This window comes from Phalangium opilio, unplaced genomic scaffold, assembly GCF_054372755.1.
Source record: "Phalangium opilio isolate 3A_F unplaced genomic scaffold, DU_Popi_V2 ptg000002l_1, whole genome shotgun sequence".
Classification (NCBI taxonomy): domain Eukaryota; kingdom Metazoa; phylum Arthropoda; class Arachnida; order Opiliones; family Phalangiidae; genus Phalangium; species Phalangium opilio.
The window spans coordinates 15607183-15616829 of NW_028324144.1; the positions used below are offsets into that span (position 1 = coordinate 15607183).

General features: G+C 44.0%; 48 non-coding genes across 48 annotated transcripts; all 48 read left to right on the top strand.

The window, feature by feature from the left end:
- The first annotated feature begins 51 nt into the window (after positions 1-51).
- Positions 52-124, top strand: TRNAM-CAU (transfer RNA methionine (anticodon CAU)). Its single transcript has one exon. It is a non-coding gene; the product is annotated as a tRNA-Met (tRNA).
- Positions 125-191: 67 nt separating this feature from the next.
- On the top strand, positions 192-264 carry TRNAM-CAU (transfer RNA methionine (anticodon CAU)). The gene has a single exon. It is a non-coding gene; the product is annotated as a tRNA-Met (tRNA).
- Positions 265-331: 67 nt separating this feature from the next.
- Positions 332-404, top strand: TRNAM-CAU (transfer RNA methionine (anticodon CAU)). Its single transcript has one exon. It is a non-coding gene; the product is annotated as a tRNA-Met (tRNA).
- Positions 405-611: 207 nt separating this feature from the next.
- On the top strand, positions 612-684 carry TRNAM-CAU (transfer RNA methionine (anticodon CAU)). The gene has a single exon. It is a non-coding gene; the product is annotated as a tRNA-Met (tRNA).
- A 67-nt stretch (positions 685-751) lies between these two features.
- On the top strand, positions 752-824 carry TRNAM-CAU (transfer RNA methionine (anticodon CAU)). The gene has a single exon. It is a non-coding gene; the product is annotated as a tRNA-Met (tRNA).
- A 67-nt stretch (positions 825-891) lies between these two features.
- Positions 892-964, top strand: TRNAM-CAU (transfer RNA methionine (anticodon CAU)). Its single transcript has one exon. It is a non-coding gene; the product is annotated as a tRNA-Met (tRNA).
- Positions 965-1031: 67 nt separating this feature from the next.
- Positions 1032-1104, top strand: TRNAM-CAU (transfer RNA methionine (anticodon CAU)). The gene has a single exon. It is a non-coding gene; the product is annotated as a tRNA-Met (tRNA).
- A 207-nt stretch (positions 1105-1311) lies between these two features.
- On the top strand, positions 1312-1384 carry TRNAM-CAU (transfer RNA methionine (anticodon CAU)). Its single transcript has one exon. It is a non-coding gene; the product is annotated as a tRNA-Met (tRNA).
- Positions 1385-1451: 67 nt separating this feature from the next.
- TRNAT-CGU (transfer RNA threonine (anticodon CGU)) lies at positions 1452-1524 on the top strand. The gene has a single exon. It is a non-coding gene; the product is annotated as a tRNA-Thr (tRNA).
- A 67-nt stretch (positions 1525-1591) lies between these two features.
- TRNAM-CAU (transfer RNA methionine (anticodon CAU)) lies at positions 1592-1664 on the top strand. The gene has a single exon. It is a non-coding gene; the product is annotated as a tRNA-Met (tRNA).
- A 207-nt stretch (positions 1665-1871) lies between these two features.
- Positions 1872-1944, top strand: TRNAM-CAU (transfer RNA methionine (anticodon CAU)). The gene has a single exon. It is a non-coding gene; the product is annotated as a tRNA-Met (tRNA).
- A 207-nt stretch (positions 1945-2151) lies between these two features.
- Positions 2152-2224, top strand: TRNAM-CAU (transfer RNA methionine (anticodon CAU)). The gene has a single exon. It is a non-coding gene; the product is annotated as a tRNA-Met (tRNA).
- A 207-nt stretch (positions 2225-2431) lies between these two features.
- TRNAM-CAU (transfer RNA methionine (anticodon CAU)) lies at positions 2432-2504 on the top strand. Its single transcript has one exon. It is a non-coding gene; the product is annotated as a tRNA-Met (tRNA).
- Positions 2505-2571: 67 nt separating this feature from the next.
- Positions 2572-2644, top strand: TRNAT-CGU (transfer RNA threonine (anticodon CGU)). Its single transcript has one exon. It is a non-coding gene; the product is annotated as a tRNA-Thr (tRNA).
- Positions 2645-2711: 67 nt separating this feature from the next.
- TRNAM-CAU (transfer RNA methionine (anticodon CAU)) lies at positions 2712-2784 on the top strand. The gene has a single exon. It is a non-coding gene; the product is annotated as a tRNA-Met (tRNA).
- A 207-nt stretch (positions 2785-2991) lies between these two features.
- On the top strand, positions 2992-3064 carry TRNAM-CAU (transfer RNA methionine (anticodon CAU)). Its single transcript has one exon. It is a non-coding gene; the product is annotated as a tRNA-Met (tRNA).
- Positions 3065-3271: 207 nt separating this feature from the next.
- On the top strand, positions 3272-3344 carry TRNAM-CAU (transfer RNA methionine (anticodon CAU)). Its single transcript has one exon. It is a non-coding gene; the product is annotated as a tRNA-Met (tRNA).
- A 67-nt stretch (positions 3345-3411) lies between these two features.
- TRNAM-CAU (transfer RNA methionine (anticodon CAU)) lies at positions 3412-3484 on the top strand. Its single transcript has one exon. It is a non-coding gene; the product is annotated as a tRNA-Met (tRNA).
- Positions 3485-3551: 67 nt separating this feature from the next.
- TRNAM-CAU (transfer RNA methionine (anticodon CAU)) lies at positions 3552-3624 on the top strand. Its single transcript has one exon. It is a non-coding gene; the product is annotated as a tRNA-Met (tRNA).
- A 67-nt stretch (positions 3625-3691) lies between these two features.
- On the top strand, positions 3692-3764 carry TRNAI-AAU (transfer RNA isoleucine (anticodon AAU)). The gene has a single exon. It is a non-coding gene; the product is annotated as a tRNA-Ile (tRNA).
- Positions 3765-3831: 67 nt separating this feature from the next.
- TRNAM-CAU (transfer RNA methionine (anticodon CAU)) lies at positions 3832-3904 on the top strand. The gene has a single exon. It is a non-coding gene; the product is annotated as a tRNA-Met (tRNA).
- A 67-nt stretch (positions 3905-3971) lies between these two features.
- On the top strand, positions 3972-4044 carry TRNAM-CAU (transfer RNA methionine (anticodon CAU)). Its single transcript has one exon. It is a non-coding gene; the product is annotated as a tRNA-Met (tRNA).
- Positions 4045-4111: 67 nt separating this feature from the next.
- TRNAM-CAU (transfer RNA methionine (anticodon CAU)) lies at positions 4112-4184 on the top strand. The gene has a single exon. It is a non-coding gene; the product is annotated as a tRNA-Met (tRNA).
- A 207-nt stretch (positions 4185-4391) lies between these two features.
- Positions 4392-4464, top strand: TRNAM-CAU (transfer RNA methionine (anticodon CAU)). The gene has a single exon. It is a non-coding gene; the product is annotated as a tRNA-Met (tRNA).
- Positions 4465-4531: 67 nt separating this feature from the next.
- Positions 4532-4604, top strand: TRNAM-CAU (transfer RNA methionine (anticodon CAU)). Its single transcript has one exon. It is a non-coding gene; the product is annotated as a tRNA-Met (tRNA).
- Positions 4605-4811: 207 nt separating this feature from the next.
- On the top strand, positions 4812-4884 carry TRNAM-CAU (transfer RNA methionine (anticodon CAU)). Its single transcript has one exon. It is a non-coding gene; the product is annotated as a tRNA-Met (tRNA).
- Positions 4885-4951: 67 nt separating this feature from the next.
- Positions 4952-5024, top strand: TRNAM-CAU (transfer RNA methionine (anticodon CAU)). The gene has a single exon. It is a non-coding gene; the product is annotated as a tRNA-Met (tRNA).
- A 207-nt stretch (positions 5025-5231) lies between these two features.
- Positions 5232-5304, top strand: TRNAM-CAU (transfer RNA methionine (anticodon CAU)). Its single transcript has one exon. It is a non-coding gene; the product is annotated as a tRNA-Met (tRNA).
- A 207-nt stretch (positions 5305-5511) lies between these two features.
- On the top strand, positions 5512-5584 carry TRNAK-CUU (transfer RNA lysine (anticodon CUU)). The gene has a single exon. It is a non-coding gene; the product is annotated as a tRNA-Lys (tRNA).
- Positions 5585-5931: 347 nt separating this feature from the next.
- Positions 5932-6004, top strand: TRNAM-CAU (transfer RNA methionine (anticodon CAU)). Its single transcript has one exon. It is a non-coding gene; the product is annotated as a tRNA-Met (tRNA).
- A 67-nt stretch (positions 6005-6071) lies between these two features.
- TRNAM-CAU (transfer RNA methionine (anticodon CAU)) lies at positions 6072-6144 on the top strand. The gene has a single exon. It is a non-coding gene; the product is annotated as a tRNA-Met (tRNA).
- Positions 6145-6211: 67 nt separating this feature from the next.
- TRNAM-CAU (transfer RNA methionine (anticodon CAU)) lies at positions 6212-6284 on the top strand. Its single transcript has one exon. It is a non-coding gene; the product is annotated as a tRNA-Met (tRNA).
- Positions 6285-6351: 67 nt separating this feature from the next.
- On the top strand, positions 6352-6424 carry TRNAM-CAU (transfer RNA methionine (anticodon CAU)). Its single transcript has one exon. It is a non-coding gene; the product is annotated as a tRNA-Met (tRNA).
- Positions 6425-6771: 347 nt separating this feature from the next.
- Positions 6772-6844, top strand: TRNAM-CAU (transfer RNA methionine (anticodon CAU)). Its single transcript has one exon. It is a non-coding gene; the product is annotated as a tRNA-Met (tRNA).
- A 67-nt stretch (positions 6845-6911) lies between these two features.
- Positions 6912-6984, top strand: TRNAM-CAU (transfer RNA methionine (anticodon CAU)). The gene has a single exon. It is a non-coding gene; the product is annotated as a tRNA-Met (tRNA).
- Positions 6985-7051: 67 nt separating this feature from the next.
- Positions 7052-7124, top strand: TRNAM-CAU (transfer RNA methionine (anticodon CAU)). Its single transcript has one exon. It is a non-coding gene; the product is annotated as a tRNA-Met (tRNA).
- Positions 7125-7191: 67 nt separating this feature from the next.
- TRNAM-CAU (transfer RNA methionine (anticodon CAU)) lies at positions 7192-7264 on the top strand. The gene has a single exon. It is a non-coding gene; the product is annotated as a tRNA-Met (tRNA).
- Positions 7265-7331: 67 nt separating this feature from the next.
- On the top strand, positions 7332-7404 carry TRNAM-CAU (transfer RNA methionine (anticodon CAU)). Its single transcript has one exon. It is a non-coding gene; the product is annotated as a tRNA-Met (tRNA).
- A 67-nt stretch (positions 7405-7471) lies between these two features.
- Positions 7472-7544, top strand: TRNAM-CAU (transfer RNA methionine (anticodon CAU)). Its single transcript has one exon. It is a non-coding gene; the product is annotated as a tRNA-Met (tRNA).
- A 67-nt stretch (positions 7545-7611) lies between these two features.
- On the top strand, positions 7612-7684 carry TRNAM-CAU (transfer RNA methionine (anticodon CAU)). The gene has a single exon. It is a non-coding gene; the product is annotated as a tRNA-Met (tRNA).
- Positions 7685-7891: 207 nt separating this feature from the next.
- TRNAM-CAU (transfer RNA methionine (anticodon CAU)) lies at positions 7892-7964 on the top strand. Its single transcript has one exon. It is a non-coding gene; the product is annotated as a tRNA-Met (tRNA).
- A 67-nt stretch (positions 7965-8031) lies between these two features.
- Positions 8032-8104, top strand: TRNAM-CAU (transfer RNA methionine (anticodon CAU)). The gene has a single exon. It is a non-coding gene; the product is annotated as a tRNA-Met (tRNA).
- Positions 8105-8311: 207 nt separating this feature from the next.
- TRNAM-CAU (transfer RNA methionine (anticodon CAU)) lies at positions 8312-8384 on the top strand. Its single transcript has one exon. It is a non-coding gene; the product is annotated as a tRNA-Met (tRNA).
- A 67-nt stretch (positions 8385-8451) lies between these two features.
- Positions 8452-8524, top strand: TRNAM-CAU (transfer RNA methionine (anticodon CAU)). Its single transcript has one exon. It is a non-coding gene; the product is annotated as a tRNA-Met (tRNA).
- A 207-nt stretch (positions 8525-8731) lies between these two features.
- TRNAM-CAU (transfer RNA methionine (anticodon CAU)) lies at positions 8732-8804 on the top strand. The gene has a single exon. It is a non-coding gene; the product is annotated as a tRNA-Met (tRNA).
- Positions 8805-9011: 207 nt separating this feature from the next.
- On the top strand, positions 9012-9084 carry TRNAK-CUU (transfer RNA lysine (anticodon CUU)). Its single transcript has one exon. It is a non-coding gene; the product is annotated as a tRNA-Lys (tRNA).
- Positions 9085-9431: 347 nt separating this feature from the next.
- Positions 9432-9504, top strand: TRNAM-CAU (transfer RNA methionine (anticodon CAU)). The gene has a single exon. It is a non-coding gene; the product is annotated as a tRNA-Met (tRNA).
- Positions 9505-9571: 67 nt separating this feature from the next.
- On the top strand, positions 9572-9644 carry TRNAM-CAU (transfer RNA methionine (anticodon CAU)). The gene has a single exon. It is a non-coding gene; the product is annotated as a tRNA-Met (tRNA).
- The last annotated feature ends 3 nt before the right edge of the window (positions 9645-9647 follow it).

The window sequence follows — 9647 nt, forward strand, 5'->3', positions numbered from 1 at the left end:
TTTCCTTAATGGAATACTTGATTGATAAATAGGTTTATTGATCTAATAACAGCCTCGATAGCGCAGTCGGTAGCGCGTCAGTCTCATAATCTGAAGGTCGTGAGTTTGATCCTCACTCGGGGCGTGATTTTGGCGCTGATTTTCGTTAATAGAATACTTGGTTGATAAAGAGGTGACATGTTCTAATAACACCCTCGATAGCGCAGTAGGTAGCGCGTTAGTCTCATAATTTGAAGGTCGTGAGTTCGATCCTCACTCGGGGCGTGATTTTGGCGCTGATTTTCGTTAATAGAATACTTGGTTGATAAAGAGGTGACATGTTCTAATAACACCCTCGATAGCGCAGTAGGTAGCGCGTCAGTCTCATAATCTGAAGGTCGTGAGTTCGATACTCACTCGGGGCAAGATTTTGGCGCTGATTATCGTTAATAGAATACTTGATTGATAGAGAGTTGACATGTTCTAATAACAGCCTCGGTAGCGCAGTAGGTAGCTCGTCAGTCTCATAATCTAAAGGTCTTGAGTTCGATCCTCACTCGGGGCATGATTTTGGCGCTGATTTTCGTTAATGGAATACTTGATTGATAAATAGGTTAATTGGTCTAATAACAGCCTCGATAGCGCAGTCGGTAGCGCGTCAGTCTCATAATCTGAAGGTCGTGAGTTCGATCCTCACTCGGGGCATGATTTCTGCGCTGATTTTCGTTAATAGAATACCTGATTCATAAAGAGGTGACATGTTCTGACAACAGCCTCGATAGCGCAGTAGGTAGCGCGTCAGTCTCATAATCTGAAGGTCGTGAGTTCGATCCTCACTAGGGGCGTGATTTTGGCGCTGATTTTCGTTAATAGAATACTTGGTTGATAAAGAGGTGACATGTTCTAATAACACCCTCGATAGCGCAGTAGGTAGCGCGTCAGTCTCATAATCTGAAGGTCGTGAGTTCGATCCTCACTCGGGGCAAGATTTTGTCGCTGATTTTCGTTAATAGAATACTTGATTGATAGAGAGTTGACATGTTCTAATAACAGCCTCGGTAGCGCAGTAGGTAGCGCGTCAGTCTCATAATCTAAAGGTCTTGAGTTCGATCCTCACTCGGGGCATGATTTTGGCGCTGATTTTCGTTAATAGAATACTTGATTGATAAAGAGTTGACATGTTCTAATAACAGCCTCGGTAGCGCAGTAGGTAGCGCGTCAGTCTCATAATCTGAAGGTCGTGAGATCGATCCTCACTCGGTACCACTTTTTGGAGCTGATTTTCGTAACTGGAATACTTAATTGATAATTAGGTTAATTGATCTAATAACAGTCTCGATAGCGCAGTCGGTTGCGCGTCAGTCTCATAATCTGAAGGTCGTGAGTTCGATCGTCACTCGGGGCAATATTTTGGCGCTGATTTTCGTAAGTAGAATACTTGATTGATAAATAGGTTAATTGATTTAATAACAGCCTCGATAGCGCAGTAGGTAGCGCGTCAGTCTCGTAATCTGAAGGTCGTGAGTTCGATCCTCACTCGGGGCCACTTTTTGGCGCTGATTTTCCTTAATGGAATACTTGATTGATAAATAGGTTTATTGATCTAATAACAGCCTCGATAGCGCAGTCGGTAGCGCGTCAGTCTCATAATCTGAAGGTCGTGAGTTTGATCCTCACTCGGGGCGTGATTTTGGCGCTGATTTTCGTTAATAGAATACTTGGTTGATAAAGAGGTGACATGTTCTAATAACACCCTCGATAGCGCAGTAGGTAGGGCGTCAGTCTCATAATTTGAAGGTCGTGAGTTCGATCCTCACTCGGGGCGTGATTTTGGCGCTGATTTTCGTTAATAGAATACTTGGTTGATAAAGAGGTGACATGTTCTAATAACACCCTCGATAGCGCAGTAGGTAGCGCGTCAGTCTCATAATCTGAAGGTCGTGAGTTCGATACTCACTCGGGGCAAGATTTTGGCGCTGATTATCGTTAATAGAATACTTGATTGATAGAGAGTTGACATGTTCTAATAACAGCCTCGGTAGCGCAGTAGGTAGCTCGTCAGTCTCATAATCTAAAGGTCTTGAGTTCGATCCTCAATCGGGGCATGATTTTGGCGCTGATTTTCGTTAATGGAATACTTGATTGATGAATAGGTTAATTGGTCTAATAACAGCCTCGATAGCGCAGTCGGTAGCGCTTCAGTCTCATAATCTGAAGGTCGTGAGTTCGATCCTCACTCGGGGCATGATTTTGGCGCTGATTTTCGTTAATAGAATACTTGATTGATAAAGAGTTGACATGTTCTAATAACAGCCTCGGTAGCGCAGTAGGTAGCGCGTCAGTCTCATAATCTGAAGGTCGTGAGATCGATCCTCACTCGGTACCACTTTTTGGAGCTGATTTTCGTAACTGGAATACTTAATTGATAATTAGGTTAATTGATCTAATAACAGTCTCGATAGCGCAGTCGGTTGCGCGTCAGTCTCATAATCTGAAGGTCGTGAGTTCGATCGTCACTCGGGGCAATATTTTGGCGCTGATTTTCGTAAGTAGAATACTTGATTGATAAATAGGTTAATTGATTTAATAACAGCCTCGATAGCGCAGTAGGTAGCGCGTCAGTCTCGTAATCTGAAGGTCGTGAGTTCGATCCTCACTCGGGGCCACTTTTTGGCGCTGATTTTCCTTAATGGAATACTTGATTGATAAATAGGTTTATTGATCTAATAACAGCCTCGATAGCGCAGTCGGTAGCGCGTCAGTCTCATAATCTGAAGGTCGTGAGTTTGATCCTCACTCGGGGCGTGATTTTGGCGCTGATTTTCGTTAATAGAATACTTGGTTGATAAAGAGGTGACATGTTCTAATAACACCCTCGATAGCGCAGTAGGTAGGGCGTCAGTCTCATAATTTGAAGGTCGTGAGTTCGATCCTCACTCGGGGCGTGATTTTGGCGCTGATTTTCGTTAATAGAATACTTGGTTGATAAAGAGGTGACATGTTCTAATAACACCCTCGATAGCGCAGTAGGTAGCGCGTCAGTCTCATAATCTGAAGGTCGTGAGTTCGATACTCACTCGGGGCAAGATTTTGGCGCTGATTATCGTTAATAGAATACTTGATTGATAGAGAGTTGACATGTTCTAATAACAGCCTCGGTAGCGCAGTAGGTAGCTCGTCAGTCTCATAATCTAAAGGTCTTGAGTTCGATCCTCAATCGGGGCATGATTTTGGCGCTGATTTTCGTTAATGGAATACTTGATTGATAAATAGGTTAATTGGTCTAATAACAGCCTCGATAGCGCAGTCGGTAGCGCGTCAGTCTCATAATCTGAAGGTCGTGAGTTCGATCCTCACTCGGGGCATGATTTTGGCGCTGATTTTCGTTAATAGAATACCTGATTCATAAAGAGGTGACATGTTCTGACAACAGCCTCGATAGCGCAGTAGGTAGCGCGTCAGTCTCATAATCTGAAGGTCGTGAGTTCGATCCTCACTCGGGGCGTGATTTTGGCGCTGATTTTCGTTAATAGAATACTTGGTTGATAAAGAGGTGACATGTTCTAATAACAGCCTCGATAGCGCAGTAGGTAGCGCGTCAGTCTCATAATCTGAAGGTCGTGAGTTCGATCCTCACTCGGGGCAAGATTTTGTCGCTGATTTTCGTTAATAGAATACTTGATTGATAGAGAGTTGACATGTTCTAATAACAGCCTCGGTAGCGCAGTAGGTAGCGCGTCAGTCTAATAATCTAAAGGTCTTGAGTTCGATCCTCACTCGGGGCATGATTTTGGCGCTGATTTTCGTTAATGGAATACTTGATTGATAAATAGGTTAATTGGTCTAATAACAGCCTCGATAGCGCAGTCGGTAGCGCGTCAGTCTCATAATCTGAAGGTCGTGAGTTCGATCCTCACTCGGGGCATGATTTTGGCGCTGATTTTCGTTAATAGAATACCTGATTCATAAAGAGGTGACATGTTCTGACAACAGCCTCGATAGCGCAGTAGGTAGCGCGTCAGTCTCATAATCTGAAGGTCGTGAGTTCGATCCTCACTCGGGGCGTGATTTTGGCGCTGATTTTCGTTAATAGAATACTTGGTTGATAAAGAGGTGACATGTTCTAATAACAGCCTCGATAGCGCAGTAGGTAGCGCGTCAGTCTCATAATCTGAAGGTCGTGAGTTCGATCCTCACTCGGGGCAAGATTTTGTCGCTGATTTTCGTTAATAGAATACTTGATTGATAGAGAGTTGACATGTTCTAATAACAGCCTCGGTAACGCAGTAGGTAGCGCGTCAGTCTAATAATCTAAAGGTCTTGAGTTCGATCCTCACTCGGGGTATGATTTTGGCGCTGATTTTCGTTAATGGAATACTTGATTGATAAATAGGTTAATTGGTCTAATAACAGCCTCGATAGCGCAGTCGGTAGCGCGTCAGTCTCATAATCTGAAGGTCGTGAGTTCGATCCTCACTCGGGGCATGATTTTGGCGCTGATTTTCGTTAATAGAATACTTGATTCATAAAGAGGTGACATGTTCTGACAACAGCCTCGATAGCGCAGTAGGTAGCGCGTCAGTCTCATAATCTGAGGGTCGTGAGTTCGATCCTCACTCGGGGCGTGATTTTGGCGCTGATTTTCGTTAATAGAATACTTGGTTGATAAAGAGGTGACATCTTCTAATAACACCCTCTATAGCGCAGTAGGTAGCGCGTCAGTCTCATAATCTGAAGGTCGTGAGTTCGATCCTCACTCGGGGCGTGATTTTGGCGCTGATTTTCGTTAATAGAATACTTGGTTGATAAAGAGGGGACATGTTCTAATAACAGCCTCGATAGCGCAATAGGTAGCGCGTCAGTCTCATAATCTGAAGGTCGTGAGTTCGATCCTCACTCGGGGCAAGATTTTGGCGCTGATTTTCGTTAATAGAATACTTGGTTGATAAAGAGGTGACATGTTCTAATAACAGCCTCGATAGCGCAGTAGGTAGCACGTCAGTCTCATAATCTGAAGGTCGTGAGTTCGATCCTCACTCGGGGCAAGATTTTGGCGCTGATTTTCGTTAATAGAATACTTGATTGATAAAGAGTTGACATGTGCTAATAACAGCCTCGGTAGCGCAGTAGGTAGCGCGTCAGTCTCATAATCTGAAGGTCGTGAGATCGATCCTCACTCGGTACCACTTTTTGGAGCTGATTTTCGTAACTGGAATACTTAATTGATAATTAGTATAATTGATCTAATAACAGTCTCGATAGCGCAATCGGTTGCGCGTCAGTCTCATAATCTGAATTTCGTGAGTTCGATCCTCACTCGGGGCGTGATTTTGGCGCTGATTTTCGTTAATAGAATACTTGGTTGATAAAGAGGTGACATGTTCTAATAACAGTATCGATAGCGCAGTAGGTAGCGCGTCAGTCTCATAATCTGAAGGTCGTGAGTTCGGTCCTCACTCGGGGCGTGATTTTGGCGCTGATTTTCGTTAATAGAATACTTGGTTGATAAAGAGGTGACATGTTCTGATAACAGCCTCGATAGCGCAGTAGGTAGCGCGTCAGTCTCTTAATCTGAAGGTCGTGAGTTCGATCCTCACTCGGGGCAATATTTTGGCGCTGATTTTCGTTAATAGCATACTTGGTTGATAAAGAGGTGACATGGTCTAAAAACAGCCTCGAAAGCGCAGGAGGTAGCACGTCAGTCTCATAATCTGAAGGTCGTTAGTTCGATCCTCACTCGGGGCATGATTTTGGCGCTGATTTTCGTTAATAGAATACTTGATTGATAAAGAGTTGACATGTTCTAATAACAGCCTCGGTAGTGAAGTAGGTAGCGCGTCAGTCTCATAATCTGAAGGTCGTGAGATCGATCCTCACTCGGGACCACTTTTTGGAGCTGATTTTCGTAACTGGAATACTTAATTGATAATTAGGTTAATTGATCTAAAAACAGCCTCGATAGCGCAGTCGGTAGCGCGTCAGTCTCATAATCTGAAGGTCGTGAGTTCGATCGTCACTCGGGGCATGATTTTGGCGCTGATTTTCGTTAATAGAATACTTGATTGATAAATAGGTTAATGTATCTAATAACAGCCTCGATAGCGCAGCCGGTAGCGCGTCAGTCTCATAATCTGAAGGTCGTGAGTTCGATCCTCACTCGGGGCATGATTTTGGCGCTGATTTTCGTTAATAGAATACTTGATTCATAAAGATGTGACATGTTCTGACAACAGCCTCAATAGCGCAGTAGGTAGCGCGTCAGTCTCATAATCTGAAGGTCGTGAGTTCGATCCTCACTCGGGGCGTGATTTTGGCGCTGATTTTCGTTAATAGAATACTTGGTTGATAAAGAGGTGACATGTTCTAATAAGATCCTCGGTAGCGCAGTAGGTAGCGCATCAGTCTCATAATCTGAAGGTCGTGAGTTCGATCCTCACTCGGGGCAAGATTTTGGCGCTGATTTTCGTTAATAGAATACTTGATTGATAAAGAGTTGACATGTTCTAATAACAGCCTCGGTAGCGCAGTAGGTAGCGCGTCAGTCTCATAATCTGAAGGTGGTGAGATCGATCCTCACTCGGTACCACTTTTTGGAGCTGATTTTCGTAACTGGAATACTTAATTGATAATTAGGTTAATTGATCTAATAACAGTCTCGATAGCGCAGTCGTTTGCGCGTCAATCTCATAATCTGAAGGTCGTGAGTTCGATCGTCACTCGGGGCAATATTTTGGCGCTGATTTTCGTTAGTAGAATACTTGATTGATAAATAGGTTAATTGATTTAATAACAGCCTCGATAGCGCAGTAGGTAGCGCGTCAGTCTCATAATCTGAAGGTCGTGAGTTCGATCCTCACTCGGGGCATGATTTTGGCGCTGATTTTCGTTAATAGAATACTTGATTGATAAATAGGTTAATTGATTTAATAACAGCCTCGATAGCGCAGTAGGTAGCGCGTCAGTCTCATAATCTGAGGGACGTGAGTTCGATCCTCACTCGGGGCGTGATTTTGGCGCTGATTTTCGTTAATAGAATACTTGGTTGATAAAGAGGTGACATGTTCTTATAACACCCTCGATAGCGCAGTAGGTAGCGCGTCAGTCTCATAATCTGAAGGTCGTGAGTTCGATCCTCACTCGGGGCAAGATTTTGTCGCTGATTTTCGTAAATAGAATACTTGATTGATAGAGAGTTGACATGTTCTAATAACGGCCTCGGTAGCGCAGTAGGTAGCGCGTCAGTCTCATAATCTAAAGGTCTTGAGTTCGATCCTCACTCGGGGCATGATTTTGGCGCTGATTTTCGTTAATGGAATACTTGATTGATAAATAGGTTAATTGGTCTAATAACAGCCTCGATAGCGCAGTCGGTAGCGCGTCAGTCTCATAATCTGAAGGTCGTGAGTTCGATCCTCACTCGGAGCATGATTTTGGCGCTGATTTTCGTTAATAGAATACTTGATTCATAAAGAGGTGACATGTTCTGACAACAGCCTCGATAGCGCAGTAGGTAGCGCGTCAGTCTCATAATCTGAAGGTCGTGAGTTCGATCCTCACTCGGGGCGTGATTTTGGCGCTGATTTTCGTTAATAGAATACTTGGTTGATAAAGAGGTGACATGTTCTAATAACAGCCTCGATAGCGCAGTAGGTAGCGCGTCAGTCTCATAATCTGAAGGTCGTGAGTTCGATCCTCACTCGGGGCAAGATTTTGTCGCTGATTTTCGTTAATAGAATACTTGATTGATAGAGAGTTGACATGTTCTAATAACAGCCTCGGTAACGCAGTAGGTAGCGCGTCAGTCTAATAATCTAAAGGTCTTGAGTTCGATCCTCACTCGGGGTATGATTTTGGCGCTGATTTTCGTTAATGGAATACTTGATTGATAAATAGGTTAATTGGTCTAATAACAGCCTCGATAGCGCAGTCGGTAGCGCGTCAGTCTCATAATCTGAAGGTCGTGAGTTCGATCCTCACTCGGGGCATGATTTTGGCGCTGATTTTCGTTAATAGAATACTTGATTCATAAAGAGGTGACATGTTCTGACAACAGCCTCGATAGCGCAGTAGGTAGCGCGTCAGTCTCATAATCTGAGGGTCGTGAGTTCGATCCTCACTCGGGGCGTGATTTTGGCGCTGATTTTCGTTAATAGAATACTTGGTTGATAAAGAGGTGACATCTTCTAATAACACCCTCTATAGCGCAGTAGGTAGCGCGTCAGTCTCATAATCTGAAGGTCGTGAGTTCGATCCTCACTCGGGGCGTGATTTTGGCGCTGATTTTCGTTAATAGAATACTTGGTTGATAAAGAGGGGACATGTTCTAATAACAGCCTCGATAGCGCAATAGGTAGCGCGTCAGTCTCATAATCTGAAGGTCGTGAGTTCGATCCTCACTCGGGGCAAGATTTTGGCGCTGATTTTCGTTAATAGAATACTTGGTTGATAAAGAGGTGACATGTTCTAATAACAGCCTCGATAGCGCAGTAGGTAGCACGTCAGTCTCATAATCTGAAGGTCGTGAGTTCGATCCTCACTCGGGGCAAGATTTTGGCGCTGATTTTCGTTAATAGAATACTTGATTGATAAAGAGTTGACATGTGCTAATAACAGCCTCGGTAGCGCAGTAGGTAGCGCGTCAGTCTCATAATCTGAAGGTCGTGAGATCGATCCTCACTCGGTACCACTTTTTGGAGCTGATTTTCGTAACTGGAATACTTAATTGATAATTAGTATAATTGATCTAATAACAGTCTCGATAGCGCAATCGGTTGCGCGTCAGTCTCATAATCTGAATTTCGTGAGTTCGATCCTCACTCGGGGCGTGATTTTGGCGCTGATTTTCGTTAATAGAATACTTGGTTGATAAAGAGGTGACATGTTCTAATAACAGTATCGATAGCGCAGTAGGTAGCGCGTCAGTCTCATAATCTGAAGGTCGTGAGTTCGGTCCTCACTCGGGGCGTGATTTTGGCGCTGATTTTCGTTAATAGAATACTTGGTTGATAAAGAGGTGACATGTTCTGATAACAGCCTCGATAGCGCAGTAGGTAGCGCGTCAGTCTCTTAATCTGAAGGTCGTGAGTTCGATCCTCACTCGGGGCAATATTTTGGCGCTGATTTTCGTTAATAGCATACTTGGTTGATAAAGAGGTGACATGGTCTAAAAACAGCCTCGAAAGCGCAGGAGGTAGCACGTCAGTCTCATAATCTGAAGGTCGTTAGTTCGATCCTCACTCGGGGCATGATTTTGGCGCTGATTTTCGTTAATAGAATACTTGATTGATAAAGAGTTGACATGTTCTAATAACAGCCTCGGTAGTGAAGTAGGTAGCGCGTCAGTCTCATAATCTGAAGGTCGTGAGATCGATCCTCACTCGGGACCACTTTTTGGAGCTGATTTTCGTAACTGGAATACTTAATTGATAATTAGGTTAATTGATCTAAAAACAGCCTCGATAGCGCAGTCGGTAGCGCGTCAGTCTCATAATCTGAAGGTCGTGAGTTCGATCGTCACTCGGGGCATGATTTTGGCGCTGATTTTCGTTAATAGAATACTTGATTGATAAATAGGTTAATGTATCTAATAACAGCCTCGATAGCGCAGCCGGTAGCGCGTCAGTCTCATAATCTGAAGGTCGTGAGTTCGATCCTCACTCGGGGCATGA